Source organism: Ambystoma mexicanum, chromosome 6q (assembly GCF_040938575.1).
Source record: "Ambystoma mexicanum isolate Mex_15411 chromosome 6q, UKY_AmexF1_1, whole genome shotgun sequence".
Taxonomy (NCBI): domain Eukaryota; kingdom Metazoa; phylum Chordata; class Amphibia; order Caudata; family Ambystomatidae; genus Ambystoma; species Ambystoma mexicanum.
This window is the reverse complement of record NC_090937.1, coordinates 1632673059-1632685782: the sequence shown is the minus strand read 5'-3', so window position 1 is coordinate 1632685782 and position 12724 is coordinate 1632673059. Positions and strand designations below refer to the sequence as shown.

At 49.2% G+C, this 12724-nt stretch overlaps 7 non-coding genes across 7 annotated transcripts; all 7 read right to left on the bottom strand.

The window, feature by feature from the left end:
* Positions 1-4906: 4906 nt before the first annotated feature.
* Positions 4907-4978, bottom strand: TRNAM-CAU (transfer RNA methionine (anticodon CAU)). Its single transcript has one exon. It is a non-coding gene; the product is annotated as a tRNA-Met (tRNA).
* A 1155-nt stretch (positions 4979-6133) lies between these two features.
* Positions 6134-6205, bottom strand: TRNAM-CAU (transfer RNA methionine (anticodon CAU)). The gene has a single exon. It is a non-coding gene; the product is annotated as a tRNA-Met (tRNA).
* A 1184-nt stretch (positions 6206-7389) lies between these two features.
* TRNAM-CAU (transfer RNA methionine (anticodon CAU)) lies at positions 7390-7461 on the bottom strand. The gene has a single exon. It is a non-coding gene; the product is annotated as a tRNA-Met (tRNA).
* A 1176-nt stretch (positions 7462-8637) lies between these two features.
* Positions 8638-8709, bottom strand: TRNAM-CAU (transfer RNA methionine (anticodon CAU)). Its single transcript has one exon. It is a non-coding gene; the product is annotated as a tRNA-Met (tRNA).
* A 1185-nt stretch (positions 8710-9894) lies between these two features.
* TRNAM-CAU (transfer RNA methionine (anticodon CAU)) lies at positions 9895-9966 on the bottom strand. The gene has a single exon. It is a non-coding gene; the product is annotated as a tRNA-Met (tRNA).
* A 2010-nt stretch (positions 9967-11976) lies between these two features.
* TRNAG-UCC (transfer RNA glycine (anticodon UCC)) lies at positions 11977-12048 on the bottom strand. Its single transcript has one exon. It is a non-coding gene; the product is annotated as a tRNA-Gly (tRNA).
* Positions 12049-12379: 331 nt separating this feature from the next.
* On the bottom strand, positions 12380-12451 carry TRNAM-CAU (transfer RNA methionine (anticodon CAU)). The gene has a single exon. It is a non-coding gene; the product is annotated as a tRNA-Met (tRNA).
* Positions 12452-12724: the final 273 nt, after the last annotated feature.

The following is a 12724-nucleotide window of genomic DNA, read 5'->3' as shown; positions in this document are numbered from 1 at the left end:
AGAAGCAAGTGACAACTTGAAAGCTGGTCAAGCTCTGGTCAAACATTGGCACGACCAGAAGGCTAACATGGTTGAGTTTACTCAAGACCAGCTAGTTCTAGTTATGCTCCCAACAAGGCAGAGGGCCTTGCAAGACAAATGGATGGGACCCTTCAAGATTGTGGGAAAACTTGGAGAGGTCAACTATCTGGTGGATCTGGGCAGACCCAGGGAAGCTCCTAGAGTCTTCCACACCAACCGACTAAAAGCATACATCTCCAGACCTGATGTAGGAGCCTTGCTTCTAGCTTCAGCTGCAGAGGAAGAAGAGAGTGAATCTCTCCCTGATCTCCTCAGAGGTGTGCCTTTAGATGAAAAAGTTGAAGGAGTCAATCTCTCTTCAGACCTGACACCTGAGCAACAAGAGGAGTGCAAATCTATGTTAAATCAGTTTGCCTCCCTGTTCTCACTGTCACCAGGCTTGACCCCTTGGGGTCAGCATGAGATACTCACTGGTGACTGTCTGCCAGTCAAAAGCAGAGGATACAGAATGTCAGAACATGTCAGAACCCACATCAAAGGAGAGGTCAAGAAGATGCTTGATCTCGGGGTAATAGAGCCCTCTACTAGTCCATGGTCTAGCCCAGTTGTGTTAGTACCAAAGGCAGGATCCAAAGACTTGAGATTCTGTGTGGACTATAGAGCTCTAAATGCAGTCACCAAGACTGATGCCCACCCTTTGCCCAGGACAGATGAGTTGGTGGATAAACTTGGTGCAGCCAAGTACCTCAGCACATTTGACCTGACGTCAGGCTATTGGCAAATAGCCCTGACAGACCATGCCAAGGAGAAAACTGCATTTTCAACCCCAGTTGGCTTGTACCAGTTTAAGGTCATGCCTTTTGGACTAAAAAATGCACCTGCCACATTCCAAAGGATGGTGAACCAAGTTCTGGCTGGGATGGAAGACTTCTGCATGGCATACTTGGATGACATTGCAGTCTTCAGCCACTCCTGGGAAGAACATGTGACCCACCTAGGACATGTGTTGCAGGCTCTGGAACAGGCCCATTTGACAATCAAAGCCAGTAAGTGCCAGATTGGTCAAAGTAAAGTGGTCTACCTTGGACATGAGGTAGGAGGTGGAGAAATAAGGCCTTTGCCCAGCAAGATTGAAGCTGTGCAAAATTGGACAACACCAACTACTCAAACTCAAGTGAGAGCTTTTCTAGGCCTCACTGGATATTACAGGAATTTCATTGAGAACTATGGGACCATAGCTTCTCCACTGAATGTAATCTCCTCTCCCAAATTCCCTAAAAAGGTAAAATGGAATGAGGAGTGCAATCAGGCCTTTGAAAAACTAAAGAGAGCTCTTTGCCAAGCTCCAGTCTTGAGAGCTCCTGACTACCACCAACCTTTCATTGTACAAACTGATGCTTCCAATGTAGGTATAGGTGCAGTTCTAAGCCAACTGGATGAGAAGGGTAGGGAGCACCCCATTTGCTTCATCAGTAGAAAACTGAAGGATCCTGAGACAAGGTGGGCAACTATCGAAAGAGAATGCTTTGCTATTGTGTGGGCACTGAAGAAGTTTAGGCCATACTTGTATGGTTCTACTTTTGTTATTCAGACTGACCACCAACCCTTGAGATGGTTAATGCAAATGAAAGGGGAAAATCCAAAACTATTGAGATGGTCAATCTGCCTGCAAGGGTTTGATTTCACCATTGAGCACAGGTCAGGGTGTCACCATCAAAACGCTGATGGACTCTCTAGGATGTATATCATCGACTAGAGGTATGAGGTTCATCCAGGAGTGGATTAAATCCTCCTGTCCCTTAGTCTGGGGGGGGCGAGTGTTAGGGAGAATTCTCTGTTTAGGCTGAATTTCCCTACCTAGTGAGTCCCCCAGCAGCTTTGCTGGATTTCTGGGGTTTCTTTTTTTCTCCTGCCAAGAGTGAGACTCTTTTACCCTCACTCTTGGACATGTTGAAGTGTGTTTTCTTGGTTAAACCTTGTGTTGAATGGGCTATGGGGTCTTTTACTCCATAGGGCCTCATGTATTTTTGTGATGTGGGTTACACAGCACCCTCTGTGCCGTGACCCAGGGGTGTCCTAGGGACTCCCCAACATAGACTCCATACCCTGGGACTGACTACTGTCTCCCAGGGCATGTAAAGTCACCAAAGACTTTACTAGTCTTAAATCCTGAACAGAACCAGTACAAACCATCATATTGTGGACGTACTGGCTGGGGCAATTCGATTGCCCCAGGGTCTGTTAGTCGAGGGGGCACGTCTCCGTCCCCCCTGATCGAGTTTTGGCTGGTGGCAGTGGAAACTACTTTTTATATTCGACCGCGAATATTTCCCTATGGGATTTCCCATTGTTTTAGGCTAACACATTTAATTATTTATTTACGGTAGCCTTAAACATACCGCCGGTTTATATATTTATTATTATAACTCCGGTTGGGACTTTTTGCCAAAACTTGATTCTAAAATGGCGTTGGCGTTCGCCTCTGTAACTCTGACCCAAAGTGGAGCCCTTTGTTCCACTTTTGGCGGGCTTCTCCACAGAAGCCCTCCAAAGTGGTGCCACTCTGTCTGGGGTACTTAGGAGGGGTGGAGGGGGATTTAGGCACCCTGGACTGAGTTACCTTGGTAACTCAAGTCGCACTCCGTCCTGATTGGCCCAAGTGGTGAGCCGGCCGGCTCACCACTTAGCATGTTTGAGTGACAGCTAGGCTGGGTGAATGGGGGTTTGCTGCATAAAAGCAGGGCTTTGGGGACTGGAACTTCAGAAGTCGCCACAGGACCAAGAATCCGACGAGGGAAGAGCTGAGCCGACCTGCTTCGACGACACCACCCGGTGGAGCCCTGCTGAACCGTCTCACCACTTTTCCCGACGACCGAGGAGAACTCTTAACGGAGTGGCTCCTTCCCTTGACTGGTGGGGACAACCAGTTTTCGCATTCTTTTCGCTTCTCGAGGTATCTCGTGGCCGCCTTGCCAGTGCCAAGCACCCCGGCAACCGGAACCCCACCACTTTTTACCCCAACCACGAAAGTCGGTACAACCCTTTAACCGGAGGACTCCGCGGCTGGTTTCTTCCCGGGCAGTGCAACGACCTTCTTCTTCTGCTCTTCAGCGAGAACTTCTTCTCCCCTGACCGACGTCGAGCCTTGCTGCCACTGCCTGGAACAACTGCCACCGCTGGAGGATCCTTTCCACTTAAGGTACCGTGTTCCGCCTGGCTTCCCTTGCCACCGACTGTACGGGGTAGATTTAGCCCCCGGCTTTCGAACCTGGGAGTGCCTGGGACACCCTGGCTAAACTTTTTAAGCCACTCTAAACTCTTTCTAACTCTTTGCAAGACTCTGAATCCCTCCTAACAGTGTGATCTTGGGCACCTTTTCGCTCCGGCTACTCTAAGAGTGGGCCCTGCCTAGTGACTTTTGCTCACCTGTGACTTTGTGCTTCTTTGAGCCTATTGCAAGTGTTCTGGACCTTAGAGTGGTGTGTTTAACCCATTTCTGTCTCTTTTTTATCCCTTTCTTGAACCTACTAGAGTGTCATCTAACGTTAAGCGCTCACCTCTGTTTTAATTATGTGGTGTTAACTTAGAGTTGTCTAGATAGGAGTAAGGGTTGGAACTGCTTTCAATATAACTGTGTTTGAAGTGTTTTTACTATCTTTTGCTAGAGTGATTTCAACTTATGTGTGTTTTATAAATAAATAACTATATACTTTTGAAACCAAGCTCTGGTCAGTGTTTGCTTGTGCTATTGTATTTGAGTACCTATTGTGTATACTTTACATACTGCCTAACTCTTCTTGAGGGAAGTCTGACTGCTCAGCCACAGCTACCAGGTAAATCTGGGTGGTGCAGACTGCTACCAAGTGGGTTTACTGCTATACCTGTAGTCTTAAATCTTTTGCAGTGTTCCCCAAGGGAACTGCACAGGTTTCTGCCTAACACTCGCAAATAGATACTTTACTTCCCAGGTGCAACAAAACAAGCCTTCTCGAGCTGGCAGATATGGGAAGGAAGGAAGGAAGGGCCAGTTTGGAAACTCAACTCAATTACCATAAATCCCCTGCTAAGGGTTATGGGAGGGAGGAATGAAGGAACTTTGCTTCAGGGAAAGGGCTGCTGCTGCTTCAGCATGTGAGGAGCGCAGCCACACGTTTCACCTTCCTCAGTATGTTGGTTTACAGGATGAGAGAGATCCTGAAACCTCACTCTAATAGGCTGAGGTGCTGTGCTCGGTGGCCTGCTGGGACCTTTGCCCGTCAGGGCAAGGCGAATAGGCCTTTGTCAGGCCTTCGTCAGGGCTTTGTCGGGGAGGGGCCAGGAGCCCTGCTCGCTTCAATCCCCTCACCGATAGACAGTTGCAGAAACTAGGATGCAAGAACCTTTCCTGGATGGGGTTTTGATTTTCGCGAAAAGTGTGTCAGCTTTGCTTTCAGCATGAGTCTGATTTCCAAAAAATGCATTTTGAACAATTTAAAGATTTGATCTGCGTTGGCCGGGAATAAAACCCGGATCACTGCTTGGAAGGCAGCTATGCTCACCACTATACCACCAACGCCTGCCTGTCTGGGCTATGTGATGGAGCGCCCCTTAGAAATAAGAATAAGTCATTGGCTGGGAATGAAAAAGCTTGCGTTTGACGCAGAAGCAGTTTGCATCATGAGGTCTTGCCGGTCAGCCCAACATTTCCCCGGGACCCCTTAAAAAAGGAGCTTGGTTTTAAGTTTGGTTTGATTGAACAGTACATTTTGTTGGCTGGGCTGGGACCCTCTCCTATTTAGCGCAAGAGTGGAACGAGGCAGCAAGTTCAAGGAATGACATTGCATCCAGGCACTTACAGCTCTTTGTGCCCTAATGCCATGACACAAAAACATAATTTGAAAAAACTTAGCAGAGGATGGTTTCGATCCATCGACCTCTGGGTTATGGGCCCAGCACGCTTCCGCTGCGCCACTCTGCTGGCTGGAGAACGAGAGCTTTTCGGGGCTTTTACAGCCTACAAAACGACAACCCTAGACCCAGTTTCGAGTGAAGCGGGCAGTAGGCCTTACAAAGCCAAACAACCTGCAACCACGCACTCCCATCCCATGGCCTTTTGCAGACAGGCCTCATTTCTCTAGCTCACACCCTAACTGCCAACACCCCTTCCCCTTCTCTCTCTGTCTCTCTCTCTCTGTCTCTCTCTCTCATTCTCTCTCTCTCGCAAATAGATACTTTACTTCCCAGGTGCAACAAAACAAGCCTTCTCGAGCTGGCAGATATGGGAAGGAAGGAAGGAAGGAAGGGCCAGTTTGGAAACTCAACTCAATTACCATAAATCCCCTGCTAAGGGTTATGGGAGGGAGGAATGAAGGAACTTTGCTTCAGGGAAAGGGCTGCTGCTGCTTCAGCATGTGAGGAGCGCAGCCACAGGTTTCACCTTCCTCAGTATGTTGGTTTACAGGATGAGAGAGATCCTGAAACCTCACTCTAATAGGCTGAAGTGATGTGCTCGGTGGCCTGCTGGGACCTTTGCCCGTCAGGGCAAGGCGAATAGGCCTTCGTCAGGGCTTTGTCGGGGAGGGGCCAGGAGCCCTGCTCGCTTCAATCCCCTCACCGATAGACAGTTGCGGAAACTAGGATGCAAGAACCTTTCCTGGATGGGGTTTTGATTTTCGCGAAAAGTGTGTCAGCTTTGCTTTCAGCATGAGTCTGATTTCCAAAAATGCATTTTGAACAATTTAAAGATTTGATCTGTGTTAACTGCTTGGAAGGCAGCTATGCTCACCACTATACCACCAACTCCTGCCTGTCTGGGCTATGTGATGGAGCGCCCCTTAGAAATAAGAATAAGTCATTGGCTGGGAATGAAAAAAGCTTGCATTTGACGCAGAAGCAGTTCGCATCATGAGGTCTTGCCGGTCAGCCCAACATTTCCCCGGGACCCCTTAAAAAAAGAGCTTGGTTTTAAGTTTGGTTTGATTGAACAGTACATTTTGTTGGCTGGGCTGGGACCCTCTCCTATTTAGCGCAAGAGTGGAACGAGGCAGCAAGTTCAAGGAATGACATTGCATCCAGGCACTTACAGCTCTTTGTGCCCTAATGCCATGACACAAAAACATAATTTGAAAAAAGTTAGCAGAGGATGGTTTCGATCCATCGACCTCTGGGTTATGGGCCCAGCACGCTTCCGCTGCGCCACTCTGCTGGTTGGAGAACAAGAGCTTTTCTGGGCTTTTACAGCCTACAAACCGACAACCCTAGACCCAGTTTCGAGTGAAGCGGCAGTAGGCCTTACAAAGCCAAACAAACTGCAACCACGCACTCCCATCCCATGGCCTTTTGCAGACAGGCCTCATTTCTCTAGCTCACACCCTAACTGCCAACACCCCTTCCCCTTCTCTCTCTGTCTCTCTCTCTCTGTCTCTCTCTCTCATTCTCTCTCTCTCGCAAATAGATACTTTACTTCCCAGGTGCAACAAAACAAGCCTTCTCGAGCTGGCAGATATGGGAAGGAAGGAAGGAAGGGCCAGTTTGGAAACTCAACTCAATTACCATAAATCCCCTGCTAAGGGTTATGGGAGGGAGGAATGAAGGAACTTTGCTTCAGGGAAAGGGCTGCTGCTGCTTCAGCATGTGAGGAGCGCAGCCACACGTTTCACCTTCCTCAGTATGTTGGTTTACAGGATGAGAGAGATCCTGAAACCTCACTCTAATAGGCTGAGGTGCTGTGCTCGGTGGCCTGCTGGGACCTTTGCCCGTCAGGGCAAGGCGAATAGGCCTTTGTCAGGCCTTCGTCAGGGCTTTGTCGGGGAGGGGCCAGGAGCCCTGCTCGCTTCAATCCCCTCACCGATAGACAGTTGCAGAAACTAGGATGCAAGAACCTTTCCTGGATGGGGTTTTGATTTTCGCGAAAAGTGTGTCAGCTTTGCTTTCAGCATGAGTCTGATTTCCCAAAAATACATTTTGAACAATTTAAAGATTTGATCTGCGTTGGCGGGGAATCGAACCCGCGACAACTGCTTGGAAGGCAGCTATGCTCACCACTATACCACCAACGCCTGCCTGTCTGGGCTATGCGATGGAGCGCCCCTTAGAAATAAGAATAAGTCATTGGCTGGGAATGAAAAAAGCTTGCGTTTGACGCAGAAGCAGTTCGCATCATGAGGTCTTGCCGGTCAGCCCAACATTTCCCCGGGACCCCTTAAAAAAGGAGCTTGGTTTTAAGTTTGGTTTGATTGAACAGTACATTTTGTTGGCTGGGCTGGGACCCTCTCCTATTTAGCGCAAGAGTGGAACGAGGCAGCAAGTTCAAGGAATGACATTGCATCCAGGCACTTACAGCTCTTTGTGCCCTAATGCCATGACACAAAAACATAATTTGAAAAAAGTTAGCAGAGGATGGTTTCGATCCATCGACCTCTGGGTTATGGGCCCAGCACGCTTCCGCTGCGCCACTCTGCTGGTTGGAGAACAAGAGCTTTTCTGGGCTTTTACAGCCTACAAACCGACAACCCTAGACCCAGTTTCGAGTGAAGCGGGCAGTAGGCCTTACAAAGCCAAACAACCTGCAACCACGCACTCCCATCCCATGGCCTTTTGCAGACAGGCCTCATTTCTCTAGCTCACACCCTAACTGCCAACACCCCTTCCCCTTCTCTCTCTGTCTCTCTCTCTCTGTCTCTCTCTCTCATTCTCTCTCTCTCGCAAATAGATACTTTACTTCCCAGGTGCAACAAAACAAGCCTTCTCGAGCTGGCAGATATGGGAAGGAAGGAAGGAAGGGCCAGTTTGGAAACTCAACTCAATTACCATAAATCCCCTGCTAAGGGTTATGGGAGGGAGGAATGAAGGAACTTTGCTTCAGGGAAAGGGCTGCTGCTGCTTCAGCATGTGAGGAGCGCAGCCACACGTTTCACCTTCCTCAGTATGTTGGTTTACAGGATGATAGAGATCCTGAAACCTCACTCTAATAGGCTGAGGTGCTGTGCTCGGTGGCCTGCTGGGACCTTTGCCCGTCAGGGCAAGGCGAATAGGCCTTTGTCAGGCCTTCGTCAGGGCTTTGTTGGGGAGGGGCCAGGAGCCCTGCTCGCTTCAATCCCCTCACCGATAGACAGTTGCAGAAACTAGGATGCAAGAACCTTTCCTGGATGGGGTTTTGATTTTCACGAAAAGTGTGTCAGCTTTGCTTTCAGCATGAGTCTGATTTCCAAAAAATGCATTTCGAACAATTTAAAGATTTGATCTGCGAATCGAGCCCGGGTCAACTGCTTGGAAGGCAGCTATGCTCACCACTATACCACCAACGCCTGCCTGTCTGGGCTATGTGATGGAGCGCCCCTTAGAAATAAGAATAAGTCATTGGCTGGGAATGAAAAAAGCTTGCGTTTGACGCAGAAGCAGTTCGCATCATGAGGTCTTGCCGGTCAGCCCAACATTTCCCCGGGACCCCTTAAAAAAGGAGCTTGGTTTTAAGTTTGGTTTGATTGAACAGTACATTTTGTTGGCTGGGCTGGGACCCTCTCCTATTTAGCGCAAGAGTGGAACGAGGCAGCAAGTTCAAGGAATGACATTGCATCCAGGCACTTACAGCTCTTTGTGCCCTAATGCCATGACACAAAAACACAATTTGAAAAAACTTAGCAGAGGATGGTTTCGATCCATCGACCTCTGGGTTATGGGCCCAGCACGCTTCCGCTGCGCCACTCTGCTGGTTGGAGAACAAGAGCTTTTCTGGGCTTTTACAGCCTACAAACCGACAACCCTAGACCCAGTTTCGAGTGAAGCGGGCATTAGGCCTTACAAAGCCAAACAACCTGCAACCACGCACTCCCATCCAATGGCCTTTTACAGACAGGCCTCATTTCTCTAGCTCACACCCTAACTGCCAACACCCCTTCCCCTTCTCTCTCTGTCTCTCTCTCTCTCTGTCTCTCTCTCTCATTCTCTCTCTCTCGCAAATAGATACTTTACTTCCCAGGTGCAACAAAACAAGCCTTCTCGAGCTGGCAGATATGGGAAGGAAGGAAGGAAGGGCCAGTTTGGAAACTCAACTCAATTACCATAAATCCCCTGCTAAGGGTTATGGGAGGGAGGAATGAAGGAACTTTGCTTCAGGGAAAGGGCTGCTGCTGCTTCAGCATGTGAGGAGCGCAGCCACACGTTTCACCTTCCTCAGTATGTTGGTTTACAGGATGAGAGAGATCCTGAAACCTCACTCTAATAGGCTGAGGTGCTGTGCTCGGTGGCCTGCTGGGACCTTTGCCCGTCAGGGCAAGGCGAATAGGCCTTTGTCAGGCCTTCGTCAGGGCTTTGTCGGGGAGGGGCCAGGAGCCCTGCTCGCTTCAATCCCCTCACCGATAGACAGTTGCAGAAACTAGGATGCAAGAACCTTTCCTGGATGGGGTTTTGATTTTCGCGAAAAGTGTGTCAGCTTTGCTTTCAGCATGAGTCTGATTTCCAAAAAATGCATTTTGAACAATTTAAAGATTTGATCTGCGTTGGCCGGGAATAAAACCCGGGTCACTGCTTGGAAGGCAGCTATGCTCACCACTATACCACCAACGCCTGCCTGTCTGGGCTATGTGATGGAGCGCCCCTTAGAAATAAGAATAAGTCATTGGCTGGGAATGAAAAAGCTTGCGTTTGACGCAGAAGCAGTTTGCATCATGAGGTCTTGCCGGTCAGCCCAACATTTCCCCGGGACCCCTTAAAAAAGGAGCTTGGTTTTAAGTTTGGTTTGATTGAACAGTACATTTTGTTGGCTGGGCTGGGACCCTCTCCTATTTAGCGCAAGAGTGGAACGAGGCAGCAAGTTCAAGGAATGACATTGCATCCAGGCACTTACAGCTCTTTGTGCCCTAATGCCATGACACAAAAACATAATTTGAAAAAACTTAGCAGAGGATGGTTTCGATCCATCGACCTCTGGGTTATGGGCCCAGCACGCTTCCGCTGCGCCACTCTGCTGGCTGGAGAACGAGAGCTTTTCGGGGCTTTTACAGCCTACAAAACGACAACCCTAGACCCAGTTTCGAGTGAAGCGGGCAGTAGGCCTTACAAAGCCAAACAACCTGCAACCACGCACTCCCATCCCATGGCCTTTTGCAGACAGGCCTCATTTCTCTAGCTCACACCCTAACTGCCAACACCCCTTCCCCTTCTCTCTCTGTCTCTCTCTCTCTGTCTCTCTCTCTCATTCTCTCTCTCTCGCAAATAGATACTTTACTTCCCAGGTGCAACAAAACAAGCCTTCTCGAGCTGGCAGATATGGGAAGGAAGGAAGGAAGGAAGGGCCAGTTTGGAAACTCAACTCAATTACCATAAATCCCCTGCTAAGGGTTATGGGAGGGAGGAATGAAGGAACTTTGCTTCAGGGAAAGGGCTGCTGCTGCTTCAGCATGTGAGGAGCGCAGCCACACGTTTCACCTTCCTCAGTATGTTGGTTTACAGGATGAGAGAGATCCTGAAACCTCACTCTAATAGGCTGAAGTGATGTGCTCGGTGGCCTGCTGGGACCTTTGCCCGTCAGGGCAAGGCGAATAGGCCTTCGTCAGGGCTTTGTCGGGGAGGGGCCAGGAGCCCTGCTCGCTTCAATCCCCTCACCGATAGACAGTTGCGGAAACTAGGATGCAAGAACCTTTCCTGGATGGGGTTTTGATTTTCGCGAAAAGTGTGTCAGCTTTGCTTTCAGCATGAGTCTGATTTCCCAAAAATGCATTTTGAACAATTTAAAGATTTGATCTGTGTTAACTGCTTGGAAGGCAGCTATGCTCACCACTATACCACCAACTCCTGCCTGTCTGGGCTATGTGATGGAGCGCCCCTTAGAAATAAGAATAAGTCATTGGCTGGGAATGAAAAAAGCTTGCGTTTGACGCAGAAGCAGTTCGCATCATGAGGTCTTGCCGGTCAGCCCAACATTTCCCCGGGACCCCTTAAAAAAGGAGCTTGGTTTTAAGTTTGGTTTGATTGAACAGTACATTTTGTTGGCTGGGCTGGGACCCTCTCCTATTTAGCGCAAGAGTGGAACGAGGCAGCAAGTTCAAGGAATGACATTGCATCCAGGCACTTACAGCTCTTTGTGCCCTAATGCCATGACACAAAAACATAATTTGAAAAAACTTAGCAGAGGATGGTTTGGATCCATCGACCTCTGGGTTATGGGCCCAGCACGCTTCCGCTGCGCCACTCTGCTGGTTGGAGAACAAGAGCTTTTCTGGGCTTTTACAGCCTACAAACCGACAACCCTAGACCCAGTTTCGAGTGAAGCGGGCAGTAGGCCTTACAAAGCCAAACAACCTGCAACCACGCACTCCCATCCCATGGCCTTTTGCAGACAGGCCTCATTTCTCTAGCTCACACCCTAACTGCCAACACCCCTTCCCCTTCTCTCTCTGTCTCTCTCTCTCTGTCTCTCTCTCTCATTCTCTCTCTCTCGCAAATAGATACTTTACTTCCCAGGTGCAACAAAACAAGCCTTCTCGAGCTGGCAGATATGGGAAGGAAGGAAGGAAGGGCCAGTTTGGAAACTCAACTCAATTACCATAAATCCCCTGCTAAGGGTTATGGGAGGGAGGAATGAAGGAACTTTGCTTCAGGGAAAGGGCTGCTGCTGCTTCAGCATGTGAGGAGCGCAGCCACACGTTTCACCTTCCTCAGTATGTTGGTTTACAGGATGATAGAGATCCTGAAACCTCACTCTAATAGGCTGAGGTGCTGTGCTCGGTGGCCTGCTGGGACCTTTGCCCGTCAGGGCAAGGCGAATAGGCCTTTGTCAGGCCTTCGTCAGGGCTTTGTTGGGGAGGGGCCAGGAGCCCTGCTCGCTTCAATCCCCTCACCGATAGACAGTTGCAGAAACTAGGATGCAAGAACCTTTCCTGGATGGGGTTTTGATTTTCACGAAAAGTGTGTCAGCTTTGCTTTCAGCATGAGTCTGATTTCCAAAAAATGCATTTTGAACAATTTAAAGATTTGATCTGCGTTGGCCGGGAATCGAACCCGGGTCAACTGCTTGGAAGGCAGCTATGCTCACCACTATACCACCAACGCCTGCCTGTTTGGACTATCTGATGGAGCGCCCCTTAGAAATAAGAATAAGTCATTGGCTGGGAATGAAAAAAGCTTGCGTTTGACGCAGAAGCAGTTCGCATCATGAGGTCTTGCCGGTCAGCCCAACATTTCCCCGGGACCCCTTAAAAAAAGAGCTTGGTTTTAAATTTGGTTTGATTGAACAGTACATTTTGTTGGCTGGGCTGGGACCCTCTCCTATTTAGCGCAAGAGTGGAACGAGGCAGCAAGTTCAAGGAATGACATTGCATCCAGGCACTTACAGCTCTTTGTGCCCTAATGCCATGACACAAAAACATAATTTGAAAAAACTTAGCAGAGGATGGTTTCGATCCATCGACCTCTGGGTTATGGGCCCAGCACGCTTCCGCTGCGCCACTCTGCTGGCTGGAGAACGAGAGCTTTTCGGGGCTTTTACAGCCTACAAACCGACAACCCTAGACCCAGTTTCGAGTGAAGCGGGCAGTAGGCCTTACAAAGCCAAACAACCTGCAACCACGCACTCCCATCCCATGGCCTTTTGCAGACAGGCCTCATTTCTCTAGCTCACACCCTAACTGCCAACACCCCTTCCCCTTCTCTCTCTGTCTCTCTCTCTCTGTCTCTCTCTCTCATTCTCTCTCTCTCGCAAATAGATACTTTACTTCCCAGGTGCAAC